Genomic DNA, 24,726 nt, shown 5'->3' on the forward strand with positions numbered 1-24,726 from the left:
ATAATCCTCGAAGGGTAGTTAGTACAGGTGTTCTTATGTATATATATTGCAGATGACAAAGCTAAGAGTAAATAAATGAATGTGTTGATCAAGGCTACATGGCTCTACAGTGGCTGCTCCCATATGCTCAGGTAAGGAGGTGGAAGTGATCACACTCAACACGCCAATCCCACATGAGACACGTGTTTTGTAGTTAGCTCATGCTGCTGGGATGCAAGCCCCCACATGAGAGCGGTGATGGGAGGGAAGGTTCTGATTTGGCTCAAAGCAAGGCTTTATGAAGGCAGGGGAAAGATTGTAGAGCAGAGGCTGGACATCACCCCTTGCCAATTACATGTGGGAAACAGCAGCAGGAGAATAAGCCAAAACCTCCAGCAAAGTTAAGCCCATCTCCTCCTCCTCTGTCAAGGCTCCACTCCCCAAGTTGCCATAAGCTGAGGACCAAACATTCAGAACACATGAATGTAAGGGGGGCATATGATACAAACCACCCCAACATTGTTGCTGCAAGATTCTTAACTCCAGTGCAGCCAGTTAGTAGATCCCCTAGGTACAAGGTAATGAAGGTACTTTCAAGGAAGAATTGATTGGACTTAGTGTCTATGTTAGTTCATGCTCTGTTGCTAAGATTAGGTATCTGATGCTGGAAAAAATATATAAACAGTTTTATTTGACTCGTGATTCCAGTGGCTGGAAGATACAAACAGCATAGCACCCATGCTTTTGCTGGTTCACATGATAGACAGGCAGATAAGGAACCAGCCATGTGGAGATGTGTATGTTTACAAGAAGGGATAATTAACTCTGGAGATAAATATGCTGACTATGGACCAGGCACACACATTTAGATCACCCCAAATTCCATGTTCCAATGCGTTAATAATTTCGTGATTTTTCTTACATTTACAGAACAAAAGGAGGTCATAAACCAAGGTACTTTTCAATGACATCGATGAAAACATCAGGCAGGCAGGTTACAGCAGAGAAGGAAATCTCTGCTATGGGCATCAGATGCTACCTGATGATATCATTAACCTGTGTGGCAGCTGGGGGTCTGTTAGTACATTCTAGAAGCATTTCATGACAGTTGTAAGGGTGTTAGGTCAGGCACAGAGGTAGGGAATAAATGACTATTAAGGGAGCTAAAGATAGGCCACAGTAATTTGGCTCTGAGTCTGCAACATTCCATCTCTCCACAGTCATGGAAGTTCTATTAGTTAGCCTTGTAGGAAGTTTGAAGGACGTGCAGTGGCTTTTAGGAGCCATTAGTTCATGCAAGACAGAAGAAAGTCTTCCTCTGTGAGAGGCATCAACTTAACTAGGGAAACGTAAACAGACATCACTCTAGATAGGGCACAGACAACAGACCAAAATACAATTACACGAAAATCCATTGGGTTTTATTGGGGTTACATAGATAACATGAATGAGGGGGTTACTTACATGAGCATGGCCTATTCAAAGGCAGCTGTGTCACCAAAGCATCCACATTGGCACCGAGAGGACTCAAGAAAGCTGCATCCCTGTATCTCAATGCATGGCTTTTAGGATGTGAATCTTTTAGGATGCAGGAGCTTCCTGGGACCTTGGAGTTGTTTACTTCCTGAATCTCACACATGAGCCACCCTCCACCCTTTAGAAGGGAATGTGTCAATTCAGAGGACATTTCCATAAAATATTCTGACTTGATGGTGTGCTCCTGAGTGTTCATAACCCCTGTTCCAGTGCAGGGCAGCTGGTAGTTAATATTGACTTACACTGTCAGCCAACACCTCCACAAGTCTTTCCTTCCCCCCAATCACACTGCTGTAGCATGTTGCACACGCAAAAAGAAGTTCCCGCAAGCCTGGGTGTAAATGCTGAAAAGCACATGCCTGGCAAGTGAGAAAAAGACATTGAAGCAATGTCTTAGTTTTGTCTGAGGTGGATCCTGCTCTTGAGTGCAATGAATACCAAGTTAGCTAATCAGGATTTCTATTTTAACTACTACCCTTATTTAATTTAGCCAACATTTAGCTCTGTTTACAGTACCAAGTATATTTTTAAGAAAGATTAACTTCCTTTACTATTGAAAATGTATAAATGTATAAGACAATTTGAGATCTTCCATTATAGATGGAAGATGTTGGTCAGGCCTTGCTAAAAGCCTGAAGATAAGATCAGTTACTATTTGTCAGATGTTTCCTTTATGCTCCTTACTGTTCTCTAGCACCTGTTACCACAACTCAAAACCCCTGCTGTAGATGGGTGGTAACCCCACACTTTTACAGAAACCTGGGCTCTTCCTAGACAGTGACTACAAGGTTGCATAACTGTGATTATAAAAGATAGAAGAGATCTGTCTGATTTCAACACTTTCCCTATATTTCCCTTGAAGGTATAAGCATGTTAAATGTTTTAAGTTGATATTCAATATTTAGAAAGAAGTGGGGCTACAATAAATTTCTAAGCTATCTGGCTTTGTACATCAAATGCCTATTTTCTTCTATTGAATAGGTAAAATTCTGGCTGATTTTTCCATGTCAACAGTTTCCCTCAAAACAGTTTGGTTCAATAAAACTTTAGCACAAAACCTTCCTCTGATAAAATCTACAGATGTATCACTTTGTAATTCCTACTGAGGAATTTCATAAGAGAGTATTGCTCTAGAGATTAACTAAGGAGAAATCATATCCTGGGGGCTATGGTCTGCAAGTCCATGGTTATTATTCTTGTTTACTATCTGAAGAGTTCTGAAAATGCCTATGTATTTATTTAGTTAGAACAACATATTTTTTTCAAAGTTCTAAACAGTTACACCCTAGACTATGAAAACATAATGTATCAGGTCCAAGACACAATACCCAGGGGAGTGGATAAATGTCAAGTGTGCATAGCTAATTATTATTTATTTATTTTTGTGGCGATGCTGTGGGAATCTTCAATCTTGATTCCTCTGAGTCCTACAATCATGATGTACAGGAAGAGATTCCAGCCACACCTCCCATCCTAATCCCTAATCTTAGCTCAGGAAACCAGTGAGGTACAAATGGACACGCCAGGATGTTTTCCTAACCCTAAGCAAGGACTTAACCATGAGAGTGTTTTTTTTGTTGTTGTTGTTTTGTTTTGTTTTGTTTTAATACGGAGGGTGTGGAGGTTTGAATGGATATTCCTCAACATATTCAGAAGTTTATTAAAGCATATAATTTAGATCTCCAGCCACCCAGCTGTAGGAGTTGTCCCTGTGGGTTAATCCTAGGAGCCAACCCTAGGGAGTGAGAGTGGATTTGGAATTCCAGTCTAAAGGTATGCAAAGTGCCTGAGCTTGGTCTGGAGTTCCTGACGTGTGCTTGCTTGTGGTGTCATTGGTAGCTTTGCTCTCTGCTTGGACCTGTGAAAATGGTCCTACTTCTTCTGTCCTTGGGGAACTCCCTCTGAGTCTGTAAGCTTCAAAGAAATTCCCTTTCTCCATAAATGTGCTGGTCTGAAGGCTCCTCCCAGCAACCTAATGCTGACTGCTACAGAGGGGCACTCACACCTTTGTCCCCTCTCAGATTTAATCCATCTGCCAAGGGGTCCATACATATCCTTGATGGATTCATTGAGAATAAAATATATCCTTCATTTTAATATCAAAATACAATTCTCAATCCATGAATCATAAAGGGGAATGATAGTACTCAGTGGTGCTCACCAGAATGAAGGAACTGGGAAGTGTATCATGAACAAGTAGAAGATATTCAAAGTGCTCACAAAAGTGGAAAAAGAGCTTTGTTCTGAGGTAAATATTTCCAAGTTGAAAAATAATTTTTTAAAAATATTTAATTCCTATTCCTACAGAACTTTGAACAGAGCATGTAAAATCTTCCTTCTAATGAAAGAAGCTACTGAAAGTCTCATTCCTTGAGTCTATAATGCATAAAACAGACCTTTGCACTAGTGAGATAACAGCCATTAAACATGCTGGCTTGAAAGGCCCTATGGCCTGGATTTGATTCTCCAGTACCCACCCAAAGCCAGATGCAGAAAGTGGTACATGCATATGGTGTTCCTTTTCAGTGGCAAGAGGCAACAGTATATTCTCTCTCTCTCTCTCTCTCTCTGTCTATATGTGTGTGTGTGTGTGTGTGTGTGTTACTATCTTTATCTCCTTTCAAATAAATAAATTAAAAATAAATAAAATAAACCTGGGGTCCCATAGACACAGAAAGAGAAATGCCGTATTTACTCTCTCATATGAGGTTCCTAACTGGATCACATGAGATGAGTGCAAATGGCAGTTAACACCAGGAATGTGGACATAAAACTAGATTATGACTAGGAAAGAGAAAAGAGGAAGACAGCCACATGTTGATGGTGACAGACATGTAGAATAATCAAAACCCATGAAAGAAGAAATCCAGAGACTATCTATAACTCAACACAAAATGAGCCTGCCAAGAGGCCTTCCATGACTCAGGGAATATTGCACAAGAGGGGGCAGAAAGCTTGTAAGAGCCACAGAGAAGATAGAAATACCCTGAGGCTTTGTCCCCTGCTACCAAATTGGGACTGATTGAGGCCTTCATGACCCTACTGTGATTACCATAACCTCATTGAAGAAGACCCCCAGGGGGGTAATGAGAGTTGGAGTAAGGGGATAATATCACATAACCTGTTATCATATAAAATAAGTAAACTAAAATAAAGCAGACAGGCTGAAGCCCTAGAAAAATAACAGATTCTTTTTTTTTTTTTTTTAATAGGCACACCTTTAAGTGAAATGATCATTTTAAAGATAACAAACCATAGGCCTTTGAGTACAATGTACTAAAAAATGTCCTCTATTTGAGGAGATTGCTGATAGGGTTTCATCTTCCCCTGAATGCAAAGAATATACACTTTTAAAATAAGCTTGAATTCAATTTTTTAAATCATTTCTATTTATCCTAGGTTTTGTTTTGTGAGTTTTTTTGGTTATACAATACTTTAAATCATCTTTCAACCAGGTGATTACCTGTTTAAGAAAGTTTTTCACACAACTGAAAATTGTAAGCTTAAATCCTCAAATCTACAAAATCTAATGACTTTTTGTAATTCAGAGGATGTGATTTTCTATGATAGTGTTAGCAATCATCGTTACTTTAGGAAAGGATCATGTGACTCTAAGTCCTATTATACTGTTAAATGTACACATAGGTACACACATGTTCAACGTCTATTAAATATAAATGCACACATACTAACCTAGATGTATATATTATAAATGTATATATTCTTTTTTACATCCCAGAATTCCCTTCTAATATGGTTTAGAAATATAGTTTGATATTGAGCAGTGTAGTGTGGTGGTTTGATTCAGGTGTCCCCCATAAATTTCTATGTTCTGAATGCTAGGTCCTCAGCTGATGGATATTTGGGAAATGGAGCCTCCTAGAGGCAGTGTATTGTTGGAGGCAGGGATACTGGTGTTATAGCCCGCTTCCCCTTGCCAGTGTTTGGCACTCTCTCCTGTTACTGTTGTCCACCTGATGTTGGCCAAAGGTGATGTCCAGCCTCTGCTCATGCCATCATTTTCTCCTGCCATCATGGAGCTACTCTTGAGTCTAAAGCCAAAATAAGCCCTTATACCCACACATAGCTCTTGGTCAGGTGTTTACTACCAGTAATATCAAGTTGACTGCAACTATAAAATTGGTACAAGAGGAATATTGTCATTGCTGCTAGAAACTTGATTCTGTGGCTTTTGCCTTTTGGAATTTATTTGCAGGAGGAAAGTGGAAGGATTGGAAAACTTGCTTTAAGAGATGCTTTTTAGGGCTGTAAGTACAGCCTGATGGCCTATTCTGGCCCAAGTTGAAAGATGTGAATGCAGTAAGAACTATGCACTATGAGGTTTGGCTTATGAGGGTGAGAAAGAGCATTTCCTGGAATGGGCTAGAAGCAGTTTGTGTGATAGGCTTGCTGTTTTGCCTGTGTCTTAAGAGTGCTGGATTACATTGCATAAAAATGGACTGGTGTGAGGAGAAGTATATGTCACAGAAAGAAATGAAATCTTTGGACCTAAACTTCTGCCCATTCAACTGCAATTATTTCAGAGATTAAAACCATTGAGACTGGGCCAGCTGACCTGCATTGGTACAATAGAAAGAATTTAGACTTTTTTTGAAGAGGCCTGAATGTTCAGGAGTGTCCTGTTCTTCAAAGTCTGTTTTATTCCATGCTGGATTAACAAATTAGTAGCTCACCTGGTACTATGGAGTATAGCAAATGCTGGAAAGAGAGGGTCATTGAATTTTCAACATTGTTTTGTGTTTTGGAAATGGCCATGGGCAGTATGAAGCAAGCTTATTATTTCCATGGAGGCCAAAAGGAGCCATGAAAATAAACTTTGTGTTGCAGTTAGAGACCCACTGAAGATTCCAGAACTATGGAATGGCTGCCAAGAAGAGCTGCCAGCACTTGAAGAAGTTTTTGGGACCATCAGTAGCCTAGCTAGAGGAGCAGAATTGGAACTTCAGAGACTCTTTGCTGGTTAGAATTATCAAAATTGGAGAGATGTCACTGGCTAGAGTTGTCAGATTTGGAGCTACAGAGTTTGATGTTTTTCCCTGTTTGTTTTAAATTTTGTATTTGCTCAATATTTCTTTGCTATGACCAATGCCATCTTTTGCAGTTTGAATGTTTATTCTGTGTCATTATGGTTTTTGGCATTATGGTTCAGTTAAAAGACCTTGAAATATGATGATTTAACATCATTGGTACTGATAAAATATATGGGGAATTTTACAGTTGTACTGAATGCATGGCATTTAACATTATTAGTTTATGGGAGCCAGGGCATAATATGGTGGTTTGGTTAATGTGCTCCTCATAAACTTAGGTGTTTTGAATGCTAGGCCCTCAGCTGGTGGCAATTTGGGAATGGGAACCTCCTAGAGGCAGTGTATTGTTGGGAACTGGCTTATGAATGTTAGAGACAGTTTCCCCTTGCCAGTATTTGTCACACTTTTCTGTTGCTGTTGTCCACCCGATGTTGGCTAGGAAGTGATATCCACCCTCTGCTCATGCCATCATTTTCCCCTGCCAACATGGGATCTTTCCTTGAGTCTGTAAGACAAAATAAACCCTTTCCTCCCACAGGCTGCTTTTGGTCAGGTGTTTTCTGCCAGCAACTCAAAGCTAACTGCAACAAGCAGGGACACAAATAGATTAATCAAAAGGAAATTACTCAAAATAATTTCTCTCATTTTCATTATTGCCTGTAAATTTGATATCTGCTTGAATATGAAGAAGAAATTTAATTTTGGCGAAGTTAATTATCAATATTGTATTGAATCAAAATTACATGTTTGGGAGAGTGAAATATTACAAGCCACATGAAATAACAATTATATTTTAATAAAATTTTGTTTTTCAAAAATATTTTTATTTATTTATTTATTTGCAAGCAGAGAAAGACTGAAAGAGGGGAAATGGGTACATGAGGGCTGCAAACTAATTCCAAATGCATGTGCCACTTTGTGCATCTGGTATTTCTTGGGTACTGGGGAATTGAACTCAGGTCATTAGGCTTTATAGGCAAGTGCCTTAAATATTGAATTTTCTGTATATGATCAGCTATCTTATACCATCACTAAGACTTTTCTTATGAGATTAAAAACATTTCTTTCCTTTTGAAAATATAGATGCATACATGTATACACACATTTACTATATAAATATGAATTTAAATCAAAATCCCAGTAAATCAAGAATTTAATAGCTAATCTAGGGGAAAAAAGCAAAGCCAAGAAAACATGAACTTCTAATTTAAAGACTCTAGGAGCTATATGTGAAATACAGACAGAAATAAAACATGATTTATAAATGCTAATGTTGCAGTCACAAAATAAGTATTTCTAGAGGTCATTGTTCATTTGTGTGTGTGTGTGTGTGTGTGTGTGTGTGTGTGTGTGTGTATGTGTGTATGTAATATTTTTTAGTAATGGCTCCAACACTGTTGTCTTTGATAAATAGAAACATATGCTAATAAGAGAAACATCTTAAGTAGCTTCTCTCTGTCACTTGGGGTCATGAGCCAACACTGGAATAGTGTAGGGAGAACATAACATGTCACGTCAAGGAAATGTGAATGGAACCGATGCTTCACCAAAAGGACTAAAAATATCTTCCTGCTAGGAATTCTTTATTTATCAAACACCACAGAGCCAGTTTCTCATCCTATGAACACCAGCGTATTCTGTGGGAAACAACCTATCCTCTGGATATTTAAAACCTGTATCATGCTTTATCTGGAAATACGAACAAAAGTGCCACTAAATTAAGGGTTCTATGACATCTTGTCTCCTTGAAATAGATAAAAATGAAAAATACAACTTAATAGATCTTGGAGAAAACCAAATACTAGCACAGGAAAAGCTTATTTTTAACTCTCCCAGGAGAGAGGAAATAGCTTTGAAACAACCAGCAGGAGAAACAAGTTATACACCTTAGCACAGATGATGGGCAGAGTTGGGAATTAAAAAAAAAAAAAAAAAACACCTAAGTTGTATTTGATGAAATAAGGTAAAAAATCTATTGGGTAGATGATAAATACTAAACTATAAGAAATGGAGATTTCTACTCCATCATCCAAGGTTCAGGAAATGTTGCAAAGGAATGAGCATAAATAATGTAAGAGCTATGTGGCACACAGGCATACTTTGGGGTGCTATCCTCCCAACACGATCTGACTTGTGCATTCATAACCCCATAGTGGGTGCCCCAACAAGACATGCACTGTTCTGAGCCCACCCACACATTGATAGGAAGATGGAAAAAGACAAATGCAAGAAGTCAACAAAACAGCTAAAAGACTACATGGAAAAAGAAAGGTCCTTGGGGCATGTGGGGGAGGAGAATGGAGGCCAAAAAGAGGATAAAGGGACAGGAACATGATAAAATTACTTTATTATATATTACATATTAAATTACATATTAGATTTCTCTATTAAAAAGTAAACAAACTGGAGTCCAAAAAAAAAAAAAAGGTCTCTCTTCCTATAGACTATAAAATGAACACAAAGCATTTTGCGTATGAGAAGAACGTTCCTGGCATAAACGTACAGCAGACCTGTTTTCCCCATATACTGGTCAGGGATGCTGCACTCAGCTCTTCTTTGCACTGACATTTGCAGTCAGTATGAATGGACTTTCTGAGTGTAATTATCAACGCCTGGTGCAAAAGTGGCCGCCTTCCAAATGACGCATAAGTTACAGAAAAGCACATTCTTACTTGTTTGAAAGCATTTTGATTCTGAAACCAAGTTTATCATAATCTTCTAAGAGATTTACTAAACTTGGCTTCCCAGCATAAAAGGAATCTATTATTTTGACTATTATTTGATTATTCAGAGGCTAGAAATACAATTATTCTTTAGTGTGGAACAACATTTCTTTTAAACCAGCAGAAATGAAGAATAGTAACAACATGACTTTCTTGAGTAGTATTATGTTCCACACTCTTTTCTAAGTACTTTCACATCTCAAATCTCCACAGGTAATAAAAACCGGATGACTAGAGTAGGTTCTGTGAGTGTTACCATGGAATAATGCAACAGATTAGGAAACTGGAATATGAACCCCAGGTTGTACCAAGTTTTTTTTTTTTTTGATTGATTTTTTTATTGACAACTCCTATAATTGTAAACAATATCCCATGGTAATTCCCTGCCACCCTCCCCCAACTTTTACCTTTGAAACTCCACTCTCCATCATATACCCTCCCCCTCTCATTAAGTATCTCTTTTATTTTGATATCATGATCTTTTGATCTTTTCTTCCTGTTATGATTGTCTTGTGTAGGTAGTGTCAGGCAATGTGAGGTCACGGATATCCAGGCCATTTTGTGTCTGGAGGAGCACGTTGTAAGAAGTCCTATCTTTCCTTAGGCTCTTACATTTTTACTGCCACCTCTTCCACAATGGGCCTGAGCCATGGAAGGTGTGATTGAAATATTTCAAAGCTGAGCATTCCTCTGTCACTTGATTCATCCAAGGGCACTGCCATCTGAAAAGAGAAGGTTCTCTAACCAAAAGTGAGAGTAGCATTAATATATGGGTATGAACATTAAGAGAAGTGCTTACTGGGCATTTTGGTGAGCATAGTACATACGTTTAGCCAGACAGCAGCAGACATGATAATCCTAGGTCTCATGACTACCCCTGTTGTAGGTTTTCAGTATCAGGGATGTATTCCCTCCCATGGAGCAGGCCTCCAGTCAAATTAGAGGGCGATTGACTTCCCCTATAACCGATGTGCCAATATTGCACCCGTTGGCTTATTTGGCCTGGTTGACAAAACATAAGGCTTTCATTGTCCACTGTTGTGTATCTTCATAGGTGATTTCTCTCTCTCCCATTGAACTTCATGCTGCATGACTTTTTCCAGCTTTCTGTCAGCTGGTCTACATGGAGGAGATTTTCAGCTAAGCTCCAGCAGGATTTTGTACCAAGTTTTGTATGTACTACAGTCAAACTTCAGCACTAGAGAGTCTGTGTTACTGTCTATATTGATCACAGTCATGCAGGAGATCTGTGATCTTTCTCTTGTCCTATAATTTTTTAATTTATTTTTTGTTTATTTTTATTTATTTATTTGAGAGTGACAGAGAGAGAGGAGAAGGGAGGGGAGGGAGAGAGAGAGAGAAAAAAAAAAAAAAAGAATGAACATGCCAGGGCTTCCAGCCACTGCAACTGAACTCCAGACATGTGTGTCCCCTTGTGCATCTGGCTAACGTGGGTCCTGGGGAATCAAGCCTCAAATGGGGGTCCTTAGGCTTCACAGGCAAGCGCTTAACCACTAAGGCATTTCTCCAGCCCCTATAATTTTTTTCAGGATACTTTTGCCTGCTTCTACCTTGGTGGTAAGATCATGTTTTTAACTGAAAAACAGTGGTTGCTAATTTTATTTTTCCACTTGAATACATAGCCTATTATTTTATTTTATGTATTTTATTTGTTATTTTGTAATATACAATTGATATTTTATTTTACAAGTTACTATTTTCAAACCCAAAATAAAGTTATGCAATGACCTATTGGAATCACAGATTAATATCTACATTGTTTTCAAGCTTTTTAAATGTGCTTAGTTTTTTATTACTTTCTATTATTAATAACATATTTTATATGGACATATCATGTTTTGGTACCATGTTTTGTCCTCCCTGCCTCCATTCTGCTGGGAGCCCTCTTTACTGGGGTTGCTGATATTCCCCATGGGGTTATGGGTTTTGCATTGAGGGAGCAGCAGTCAGTTATTGGGGGAGGCAATGCCTCTGGGCATGGCTTCCCAACCTGTGATTCTTACAATCTTTCTGTCTCCCCCCCTTCTGCAACATCCCCTGAGACTTGGTGGATGTGTTTTAAGTCACTTTAGTTATGAGCTCTTAGAAGCCTCTGGATTTCTGCTTTGCTATGTGTTGAGTATCTTCAGTATCTGTCTCCTTTATGACTTTATTCTCCATTAGACAATCTTTTTTTAAAATTTTTCAGAAGTTAGAAAGACATGAGGAGATAAACCAGCCCTCACTTCTCAGTCATGGCCCATGTGAAATCACAGAGGAAGTGGGGAAACAAGCAAGAATACTACTTCCTGGGTGAGCTTTCTTACTTTTATAACAGAATTTTGGAGATTGGAAGATTAGAATTTTCTAAGGAATAATAAGTATATCCAAGTCAATGGTATTTCTTTTTACCTACGTTTGTTCTTTTTCCACTGTTAATTTGAATTTTAAGTGGATTTTGGTTGAGTCTATGTGATTCACAAAGGATCCTCCTACATTTTTCCAACTCTCTGAATAGATTAAAAGCTTCTGGACCAAGACAAGCAGGAAAAAAAAATAGTGTTTGTGGAACCTAGCCTAGGCTTGTTGATTAAGGGGAGAAAAGCAGATTTCACACTAAAACCAGTAAGCGATTGTGGTCTCTCCCAAAATGGAAGAATTTTCTATCAATAATCACCACAAGCCAGTTTCTAGTGAGACCACCATATAAGATTGGTAATGGATAAAACTGGATTGTTTGCTTTAACAACAAGAGATTTGGAAGCATTTTTGAAACTTTCTCATCATTAAATTGGGCATAATGCAGTCATCTAAGCTAAAGCACAGTCCCATAGAAATGATCCATGTTGTACTGTTGCTTTCTGCTACAAAGTCGAGAGCAACGGAGGAGGTGAGAATATGCTTGTGCAAAATGCCATGAATGTAGAAACATGCTGCAAATACTTCTCATTTTCAATAGCTAGGCCATCACCCAGATTTTATGGTGTTTTTTGCTAAGTAAATAAATAAGCTTGCAAGGACATCTTGTGTTTGTTCTTACTTGGTCTCCACATACTTATCTACATGTTTGTTCATTTAGTTACTCAGGGCCTTGGCTACCTGAATAAGCACAGTTAGTTAGAAAACTGTTTGCAAATTATTATATCTGGAGGGGAGAAAACACATCTACCAGCATTGGAAAATTTCCTCTGAATCTGCTGAAACAGATGAGGTCTTTCTTGGGAAATCTGCTGTCCTATTCACTTAGCAGGATATGTCATATCCTCTTGTGTAACACCTCAAACTTTAAGATCTTTTCCCAAAAGTCTGGTCTTTCCAGGTCACAGTTCTCATCACTGTCTCTAAGTATAATATAGCAGCAGCAGCAGCAACAGCAACAACAAAAGGGCTAGGCTCTGGTTTATTCCTGAAAACTCCCATGTAGGAGCACAAGAGTTTGCTTTGATGTCACCTGATGTGTAACAATGTTTCTCTCTGGCATGTTCCCTGGTTCCTCCAAGTCAAATGTGAACTTCTTATAATCTCAGCCTCTATGAATTTTTAAGTCTAGCTTCCATTGCTATAAGCAAATATCTGAGAAAAGCACTTAAAGTGGGGAAATACTTGGAACTCGTGGTTTCGGAGGCTTTGGCTCCTCATGGCAGGGAGGGCATGACAAACAGAGCCACTCTTGTCATGGCAGGGAACAGAAAGAGATGCCTTTGCTCCAGGACTCTCCTTTCCCCATTTCATTCCATCCCTGTGCTATGGTGTGGCCCATACTCAGGACAGGCCTTCTCTTCTTAGCTAACCTTTGGAAACACCCTCACAGGCATGCCTAGAAGCATGCTTTTCTGCTTCCCTAGGAGCTTCTCAGTCTAGTCAGTTGACAAATCAACCAAACCATCTCAATGACTTTTTGGGTGAAGTTCTATTATAGTACTTCAATACTGTAACATGGTGATTGTATTTAATGTTACTAAATCATGTACTCTGAACAAAGGCAACTGGACATAAAATGAATTTGAACAAGACTGATAAACATTTGCATACCCCCCCCCCAAATTCTTTGGATCTAGTGGGGAAATAAGAAGGGACAGCACAATGGGAAATGTGCTAAAATAGAATAAGGCAGTCACAGTAGCAGGAATAAAGACCCAAGAGGGAAAATATGAGAAAAAAAAATAGCTCCCTCAAAGAAGTGATTTCTAAGTTAAAACCATATTATACAGTGAGGATATTGTCAGGAGATAAAACCAAGATGTGGAAAATGAAGGTGTGGGCTAGATGGAAAGAAGTATTTTAGATAAGGCAATCAACATAATCAAATCAGGTAAGCAGTGGATAGAGCATAAATGAGGTGACTCTTGCAGTAGATTAGAATGTGAGGGGAAATGAGGCTGCCTCGCAGAGCAGGAGGTCTATCATGAAAATACTGAATCATCACATGGAATTTGTACTTTGTCCTTGGCATACTCACTAAAAGATTTTATAGAGTGAAGGGAATTTGGGTTAGATTTTAGAAGGATCATGTTGTCTGCAACAGTGTAATGAAGTCGAAGACAATATGAAGAAGTTGGACAATTTATTCAAAAGTCTTCTAGGATTCTTTGCCAAATTCAGATGTGGCATATCCTGGGATTGTAGGCATCCAATGGAAGTGCATGCTATTTAGCTGTTGTGCCAAGGAATGGTTGGGGATGGCTTTATGATTTCAGAATGATGGCCAAACCAAACTTAAGCCTCAGGAGAAGATAAGATTGTTCACAGCAAACATATAAAGTAAGAAATTTAACAAGGTTCAAGGAAGACCCTCTAAACCTCATCTGTGACAATATGTGACACATTTATTCATTTATGACAAGTTTGTATGTAACTGTTGTATGTGTTTCTAGAGGTGGAAACCAATATAATTTATATAAGAAACTTATTCCTAAAGAGACTAAATATCCAAAGAATTATGTATGTATTAGTATGTGTGAGAATGGAGCCTACTATGACTCCAGGTCCAGAATTCCTTTTACTATACCCATTTTTCTCTAGTTTACACTAGATATAATAATCAAAACTACTGGAAGTTCATAAGTCCTCACTATATAGTCTTCATACTTTAGTTCTTATGTTTGCCCAAATTTCATGGCTTTAGCAATGCCAATGAGCTTCATGACTTCTTAGACCACATATAATAAGGATATACATTGTAAATTTTGCTGTATTTTTATTCTGAACAATTCACTTTAAAATAAATCAATATCATCCTTTATGCCTTAAACAAACAGGACAGAAGTTTGTTTATAGTCTTTCTATAAAACAAAAGAACCCACACTTCCTACAGCAGTCTTGTAAATAAATAATGGGGATGGTTTGACCTCAGTTCTTAACCCAGTGTGTCTAGATAAATTCCTCCTGGTGACCTACACTGGCTCCTTTCTCTGTGACTACAGCCTGGAGACCAGTGGTTCTAGTTACATTTATGGCTTCTAATCCTTGTAAATCCCTTAAATCAAGGGCTTGCTGATAATGACGCCATGTACTGGCCTTCTGCAGGAGTTTAAGATAGCACCAACTTGACAAAATAATTTTGTGAGAAGTTTTATGGTTTTACCCTATTTGCTGAAAGGAATAAATCTTTCTCTAACTATTCTTTATTTTGCTAAAATGGCTCACCGTTTAAAAAGTATCACTTATTTATTTGGAAAGAGAGAGAGAATGAGAATGGGTGTACCAGGTCCTCTTGCCACTACAATTGTTTCATGCTCTACTTGGTGCAACTGGTTTCATGTGGGTACTGGGAATTAAACCCTGGTTACAGGCTTCGTGAACAAGTGCCTTTAGCAGCTGAACCATCTCCCCAGTCCTGTCCCAGTTTTAATTTCCTTCTTATAAAATGATTTTACACCGTGTATATGATTTCTTGGGGGTCATGTAACTAGTTAGCATGCCAGAATCTCATGTGTTATTGAAATTAACCACACAAATCACTCCACCAACTAAGAACGGCCAGGTCCCACATCCGAGGAATCCAGAAGAGCTATCAGTCTGTCAGTTCTGTCTGTGTCCATACCTGGTGAGGTTTCCCGTGTTGAGTCAAATTCAGCTGTATGCTATGATCTCTCAGTAAGATTTCTGTGAGTCATCTGATAACCTTCCAGCATTTTTCTTCATTTCATAGCACTCGTACATCATTTAGTATTTCTGCAACACTTTGTAATTCCTTCTATTTTAGCTTGTCATAATTACTCTCTATTTAATCATAGACTGTTAACTCTTCAAAGGAAAGACTGTCTTATTTTATGAGCCTAGCATTTAGTACTGTGCCTGTTATAACAATAAACACAAAATAATTATGCAGTGAACAAATTCATGAAGGAATGAAAAAATATACTTTTTATTATTATTTGCCTAGATTACTTTTGAATCACTATTATCTAAACTACACAAAGTATGCATACATAAAGGTAAGGGTATAAATAAAAAATGTGAATAATATTGAAAAACATTAAAAAATTTTAAATATCTAAGAATCAACATAATTAAATATGCTTAAGATTAGTATAGAGGTTTCTACAAAAATTAGATAGCAGAAATCAAAGAAAACTCAAATAAATCAAGATACACTTTGCTTATGGTTTAGAAGTCCCAATTCAGTTATTATTAAATTCATCTATAAAATCAATGTAATCTAAATCAAAATCCCTATGGAAATTGACAAGTGAACTATTTATAATTAGGGCTGGAGAGATGGCTTAGAAGTTAGGAAGCTTGCCTACAATGCCAAAGGATCCAAGTTCAATTCCCCAGTACCTATGTAAAGCCAGATGCACAAGGTGGTCCATGTGTCTGGAGTCCTTAGTACACCCATTCATCATTCCCCCCCCCTCTCTCCATATATATATATATATATATATATATATATATATATATATATATATATATACACATATATACATACATACATACATACATACATACATACATACATACATACACACACACATAACTTTTGGCCCCAGCAATGACGGTTACTTCAATAAGATGAGAAAAGCACTGGCCATGTGTGCCTGTTTTCATCCTTCTGTTGACAAAGATGTGAAAAGTCTGTCTGCTAAAATTAATTCATAGTAATCATAACATGGTGAAAGTAATATGTACACTGTAGATACTCACTAGACATGTATTCAGCAGAGACCACTTCATTTCCAGGATACATGAGAACTCCCACAAATCAGTAGGAAAGTGGCAATGGGATTTTAAAAAGTTGGCCAAAAGTCAACATACATTTCACAAATGAGGATATCCAAGTTACAAATAAATATATGAAAAATGCTAACTTTTAATGATCATTGAGGAATTCTCATTAATCATAGTGGTAGACATACGCTCCAGAATGGCTGAAATGAAAAGTACAATGCCATATTCGCAAGATCACAAAGAAGCTGCATTCCTCATTTGGAATGCAAATCAGTCCGAACAACTTGGGAAGTCATCCCTGTCTACTGAAGTTGAATGCTAATAACCTAGCATTTATTCCTAAGTATATGAACCACACAGATTCTATTATTGGCTAAATTGTGTCCTCCTACAATTTATGTGTTGTAGTATTAATGCCCAATGTGACTATATATTTTCTTGAAGATGGAGCTTTTAAAGACGAAATTAAGGCTAAATGAAGTAGTAAGGATGGGGCGCTAATTCAATAGAACCGGTAGCATTTTAGAGGAGACCCCAGTAGCATGCACACTGAAGAAGCCTGTGTAGATGGTGGTGTAGCCATCTGCAAGCTAGGTAGAGACACCTCTGGAGAAATTGAACTTGCTAACCCATGAAGCTGCTACTCATTCTCCTGAATACTGTGACAAATAATTTCTGTTGCTTAAGCCATATCATCTTGGCAATGCTGTTATTGCTGTCCTAGTAGGCTAATATGAATGCTTTCAGATGTTTGAAAAATGTATAAGAATTATCCTAGTAACACTACTGACAGTAAGCAAAACTTGGAAGTACCCCAGATGCCCATTAAGTATAAACTATATGAACTGTGGAAACTTATGCAATAAAATATAATGAGGGTGAGAAAACCATCACCTTGTGGCTAAATACATGAATGAACCACATAAGCATAATATTGAGCAAAAAAAAAATCGAGTATGGAAGCGTACATATAGGATGATTCTACTCATATAAATTCATCTTGAAGCAGGTATATGTTCTTCAGTACTGATACCAATAGATCATGTCATTAAAAATCCAAAAGTTGTACCATGACAAAAAGCACTCTGTAGTAAAGTTTAAAGTTTTCTTCTCTAATGACTGCCTTTCTCCTCTTCTCTCCTGTTTGTTTTCTGAGCACTTGCTTTCCTCAGTTCAGGCAGCAAGGGTTTTCCACAGCCAATACTTTCTCCCATGGAAGTCAGAGCAGGCGGTGCTTTTTTCTCAATCACAAAATGCCCTCATGCTCAGGCAGGCTGAAGTTTCCCATGCTGAGTCATTCTGGAAATGTCACAAGCTCATGGCATTTAAAGTTCTCAGAAACTATATAAACTGTAGTTCTTCAAACACACCCAGATTCTTATGTATAGTAAGACAGACTCCATGCATTTTCTTTCCTTGGTTTTATCCCATAATGCACTATCTAAACCTTTCAAATATTTATACTTTTACCAAATAATTTTCATTATTATCTAACCAATATTTTTCCTATGATAAGGTCATGTGAGACATGTTTCTTAGTTCCCCCAAAAAGAGACCTTATATCCATAGCTATTTTGTTTGTTCATCTAAAGCTAATGAAATTCCCAGGCTTTTCAAGTCAAAGTTTGGGTATATTTACATCGATAATCAACAGCTACAATTGGCATTTTCACCAGTTTGTAAACATGAATCATTTTATGGTAAAATAACTTCATTTCATTTTAAACAGAATATAATTAAAGAGCCATAACCCAAACTCCTGGTATATAAACAATTAAATCTATGTCATGTTTTTCTTTTTCTACTACTATCCCTGTACACTTTCCCAGTTCTCTGGAAGTTCAAATTTCAAACCTCAGATCTGTTATCATTAACAGATATGCTCACCTCTTTGCGACATCCTCAAACAAGGTAATCATTTCCACCCAGGCATGGTGACACAGGCCTGTAGCCACAGCTCGTCCAGAGGCAGAGGTAGTAGGATCCCAAGGTCCAGGTTGGCCTGAAGATACAGAGTGAGCTTAAGATATCTGGACCACTTACTGAGACCCTGTCTGAAAATAAAGAGTGAAAAAATGGCTGGCACTGGAGGTCAATGAGAGAGCACTTCCCTAGCATAAACTCTATGATCAATCCCCATTTCTACCACAAGAATAGAAGAATATAATTATTTGCACATATTCTTTCCCAGACTGTGTACATCCAACATCCTATTCTCTCTCAAGCACACTGGAAGTTGTTTGGTTACTGTTGATCAAAGAAAAGCAAATGTGAATTAATCCTCTCTCTGCTTGTACTCAGCCTCTCTCTCTTCTCCCTCTCCTTGCTCCCCTACCTCTTTCACTTGATGTTTAAAAAGGCAATTATCTGCCTGGTGTGGTGACACACACTTTTAACCCCAGCACTCATGAGGCAGAGATAGGAGGATCACTGTGAGTCGGAGGCCAGCCTGAGACTACATACTGAATTCTAGGTCATCTTGGGCTAGAGCGAGATGCTATCTCAAAAATACAAACACAAAAGCAGTTACCCAAGATGCTAGAAAGATCCGGATGTATTTTAGAAATCTCATACAATCTGTAAAAGATACACCCTTTTTATTTGCTTCAGGATGCATGGTACAAATGGATATCCACACATGGATAACATGCAGAAAGTAAATGCATTGCAATGTTTTAATGGAAAGAATAGTAAAATGTAGCTTGACCAGGAATTATTCAAGCCTGGATAAGGCCCAGTCTAAAATGAACCCTAACTCATGGTTGCAAAATAAAGCTCCTTGAACCATTCTTCCTGTTCTCCACCTAGTTCCCTATCAAATATCTTATGACTCTCTGTGTTACAAACATGCTAAAAGAATTACTTCCCTTTAGGATTTATTTCAGAAGATATTCATTCATTTTGTGAAAAATTAAGAGCCTACCAAGTACTAGACATCATTGGGTGCTGAGGCTACAGATTTTAACAAGATAGATGCTAAAAAACAGTAACATTGACCCATATATAACAAAGCTTCTAAAAGAGATTTAGCTATCACTAATTAACACTGAAAAGGAATGCTTGAAAAAAATATCATCTACAATTAAATAATACTATTGAAATACTTAGGAACAAATCTAAACAAGGAGACCAAAACTGCCAAAGTTAAAGCAATAAAACATCGAGAGAAAGATTAAAAGCAGACACAAATTAACAGAAAGACATCCTGTGTTCAAATATTGAAGTTTTGTTATTGTTAAAACTTAAGACAATCTGCAGATTCAATGCAATCCCTGTCAAAATCACAGAGATATTTTAAAATAAAATTTAATCAATTTATATATTCATTTATTTGGGAGAGAGGGAAAGAGAGAAAGAACCAGGAATGGTGATGCATGCCTTTAATCCCTGCACTTGGGAGATAGAGGTAAGAGGATCACTGTGAGTTTGAGGCCACCAAGACTATGTAGTGATCTCCAGGTCAGCCTGGGCTAGAGACCCTATCTCAAAAATCGAAGAGAGAGAGAGAAAGACAAAGATAGAGAGAGAAGCAGATAGGTATATGATAGATACATAGGATAGGTAATGATTATAGATGATAGATAGATAGATGGATGGATGGAGAGAGAATAGGTATTCCAGGGCCTGTAGCCACTGCAAACAAACTTTAGACTCATGAGCCACCTTGTATATTTGGCTTTACATGGGTACTGGGGAATTGAACTCAGGTCCTTAGGCTTTGCAGGCAAGTGCCTTAACCACTGACCCATCTCTCCAGTCCCAGAGATACATTTTACATAAGTAGAACAACACTAAAAGTTCAGAGACAAAGCAATCGTGAGTAAGAACAAAGGCAGAGGCATCATGTTTCCTTACTTCAATACATACAGTAAGGACTGTTTAAACAGTCTCTTGTGCCACAGAAGCAGATGCAAAATGGTGCAGAAGAACAAACCCAGAAAGAAGCCACCCATACAAAGTCAAACCATCTTCCTCAAAGATGGCAAAACACACAACAGAGAAAAGAAAGTGTCTACAATAACTTGTATTGTGAAAACAGGCCCTCGTAATACAAAAGAATGAAACTTGGCCCTCCTCTTCCATCACACACAAAGATTGTTTCAATATAGATGAAGGTTTCCTCCTAAGGCCTGAAACAGTAAAACTAGAAAAATCACAAAGGCACCTGGATATCGATCTTGGCCATTGTAGCAGACAGCTTCAGGTTCTCTGAGATGAACTTCCAGACCAGGCACAGTTATGGAGGAAGGGATATTTATCAAAGCTTACAGATCCAGGGGAAGTTCCATAAATGGCAGAAGAAGCTGGCCTGCCTTCACAGGACCAAGCAGAGAGAGAAAAGAAAGAGAGGGGCAAAACCCTAAAGCTACATAGCACAGCACACTTCAGGAGCTCCTGCTAGGCACACTTCGTATATCTTTAGATTGAAATCTGAAACCCACCACCCACACCTTAAGATCCACCCAGTGACATTGCCTCCATCCAGGTGGCTGCAGAATGAAAACAACAAATAAACAACTAAATATATTGGGGGCCATCTATTCTATTCAAACCAGCACAGCCATGATTTCTTTGATAGAACAATATAAAAGCTCAGGCAACATAAGCAAAACTATATTAAATGGGTAGTTTCGAATAAAAATGTTTCTTCAGAGCAAAGGAAACAATCAGCAGAATGACAAGATGACCTGCATGTTGGGAGGAGATGTTTGCAAGCCGCATATCTGACAACGGACTAGTGTCTAAAATACATAAGGAACTCCCAGCTTTCAATCTTAACAGACCAGGATGCCATTGCTCAGGTAGGGACTGCTCATCCAGCCCCTGCTGCTCCTGGAGAGTGGACCACATACCCTCAGCTTACCTATACTTTTCTGTCAATGGCCTTCTTTACATATATAAACATGATGAAAAATGCCAATCGACGTCTGCCACCTCTTTTTTCCATTTCTACCTAAATCCCCATGCGGAATAAATGAAAATACGTCTTTGAGAAAATAGTATATTTCTCTTTTACTCAGTAAATGCCTCCAGGGCACTGGAGTGTTTTGGGATCTTTATTTCTTACATTTTGTATCCTCATGTTCTCAGTGAGTCTAGAATTTAAGCTCATTCCTGTGAAATCACCATTGTTCTATAAGTGTATACAGAAATGTAAATTTGTCCCAGCATTGATTTTATAAAAATTAACAACAAAGCAAATATTGTTTTTAAAGTTTCCTCAATAAGTTAGTGTACTTTCCTCTATCTCTTTAAAATGATATTCCTATCGTTCAACCAGAAAATTTAATAATCTGCACCGACCCATTTGAAAATGATTTTTTTGCATTAATTCCTGAAAATCTTGAAATTTTTGTGTTGATATACAATTTGGAAAAGCAAGGAAGACTGTTAGAGAAACATTCCAATCAAATTTTCATAGGTCAAAAAGCCACACATTTTTCAAGCATCGTATCCCTTATTTATTTACTAGCCCAAATATGTGCAGGCTTCTGGTGTTGATGGAATGCCACTGGTCTCACAGACACATGCCTGTGCTATTATACTTTGAAGATGTGAAAGTGTTCCAGAGCAAATATCCCAAATCAGTGATAACACGAGGCACATTGTATACAGCGAAAGCACTGGCTTGAAACAGAGCCAAGCTCCAGAAAGCAAGATGGAAGTTTCCCGTCATGAACACATTATTCCTACTGAATCAAATGAAAACAGTGGAGGCAGGGAAGGCTTTGAAAGCAGCATAAAGGCTCCTCATGACTTTCCTTGTGAACAGGGGCCTCAGATCAGCCTGCAGAGGACATCAGAGAGATTCACGTTACCCCAGTGTGATAAATAATGAAATACAATGCATAATTGTCAGCAAGTTCTTAGAACCATCTCAGGCCCAAGCTACCATGCAGAATGCATTACCTCAGGCTCCACAGGGTCACGAGGGAGGTAACCAAGTGTCGGGACGAGTAAATAGACATTATTGTACCCAACTCCCGTCGTTATAACAACCCTCTAGAAATACTGGAATTTCATTTTCTCAGCTTCTTTCTCTCCTCTGTGAAGAAAGAACAAATGGCCTTTGCCAACAGAAATCCTGGGTGTGCAAATTCAGCTTCGAACCTTATAGTTCCATCACAGACCTGCATATAACATTAACTTTCAGATGCTTTTCTTTATTTATCCACAGTGAATAGCCACTAAATATTCCTGTTATGTCAAAGTGCTTAGTGATATTTAATCTTACACAAGGTGATATGATGACACAAAAAAATCTAGTTATGTTACAAATATATAACTTATGAGTCTGGTAGCTCGGGGATTAAAACAAAACTCTTCTCCCTTCAGGAACCAGAGAGAGGCCTGTCCACAACAGCACCAAGGATGGAAGTGACTCTAAGATGTCCACATTGTGGAAGCTTTATGGAAGCTGGCCTTCTATGAGTCCTGCTCGTTACAAGAGGGACAGAGGACACGACAAAAATTAACATCACTTCCCTAATTGCCTGACTCCTTTATTTTTTGGAAGTATTCCTTATGTTTAATTTATATTCTATATTTATAAAAAACATAATGTCTACAGAAAAGTATATAAAACATATGCAGATAGCTCAGTGATATCCATGACATATTACAAAGCAAAGACCAGAAATTGAATATTGCTAACAACTCAACAAACCCTCTCCAGGGGCTCTGCTTCTCGTTTCTGATATTTTACCTTCCTTTTCAAAGATGAGACATATCTTAACTTGTGAATTTATCATTATTATTTTTTTGTAAATTTTATGAATTAAAACAATATTACATGAAGTGAGGTTCTTGAGCTAAGGAATAAATCATGAATGAATCTTACAACATGGTTAGCTCAAGAGCCTGACTTCTTTTTAAGGGAGTATACAAATCTGTATCAATTCTAGAAAGCAAGGTGGCCATTTCATCATGTTCATGTGTCAGCATAAAGCATCTGGCTTAGTCCTGTCTCAGGAGGAAGCAGGCATGAGTGCTGTCTGACTCATCAGTTACCAGATCACTGTGTTAGCTAATTGTCCTGTGTAAGAAATTTCCCTGCTACCCTTTATCCCTGAACAGGCATTTGCCTCTACTTCCTTCCTAGAGTTTGATAGAACTTAGTATTTGTATACTCTTATTATTATTTTTAAACTTTTTTTAATTGACAGCTTCCATACTTACAGACAATAAACCATGATAATTCCTTCCCCTCCCCCACTTTCCCCTTCACAAATACACACTGCTTTTTAAAATATTTTATTTATTTATTTGACAGAGAAAAAGAGAAAGAGAGAGAGAGATTGGGCACACCAGGGCCTTCAGCCATCACAAATGAACTTGAAACGCATGCACCCCCTTGTGCATCTGGCTAATGTGGGTCCTGGGGAACCAAACCTGGGTCCTTTGGCTTTGCAGGCAAACGCCTTAACCACTAGCCCATTCCTCCACTCGTGTACATTCTTATTAATGTGCTGACTTGACCGTTAAAGATAAGTGACACAAGGACAGAAAATACGGCTGCTCTGCTTGACTTTCTTTTCCCCAAGACCTAGTGATGTCATGAAAAAAAGTCAGTAACTATCAGTTGAAGGAGATTTAATGAATAAACAAACCTGTGAATTCATTTTTGTTATTTTTCAAGAGCATCTTTTCTTTCAAAAATTACTTACATAGAAATGTGTACCTGTGTTCATTCAATGTGCATTATTCATGCACAGAAATATGTCCTGGGCTGGGTGCAGTTGACTGGGAATCTCCGACCAACTAATTCATTACTCTCTTCTACAGTTAATGTTGTCATATCTATAAGTGAATGGTACAGGGTTTTCCTCACAAATGATATTCCTTCTTGTTCTAAGAACTGTCGACCATGAATTAGGGAAAAAACTATCTACCTCGTAAGATTTTTGCTTATGACAGAATGTGATCATTCAAAGTATTGTATGAAGTGAGCATAGAGCTTAAATGAGTGATGCTATGATTTACTCGATATAAAAGGGTTTTAAGGCCTGGAGAGATGGCTTAGCTGTTAAGTGCTTGCATGTGAAATCTAAGGACCCTGGTTTGAGGCTGGATTCCCCAGGAACCACATTAGCCAGATGCACAAGGAGGTGCACCTGTCTGGAGTTCTTTTGCAGTGGCTAGAGGCCCTGGCATGCCCATTCATTCTCTCTCTTCCTCTCTCTCTCTCTGTTCCTCTCAAATAAATAAATAAACAATAAACAATAAATAAATTAATTAAAGCACATTTAAAAAGTGTCTTAATCCCA

This window comes from Jaculus jaculus, chromosome 3 (genome assembly GCF_020740685.1).
Source record: "Jaculus jaculus isolate mJacJac1 chromosome 3, mJacJac1.mat.Y.cur, whole genome shotgun sequence".
In the NCBI taxonomy this organism is placed as follows: Eukaryota; Metazoa; Chordata; class Mammalia; order Rodentia; family Dipodidae; genus Jaculus; species Jaculus jaculus.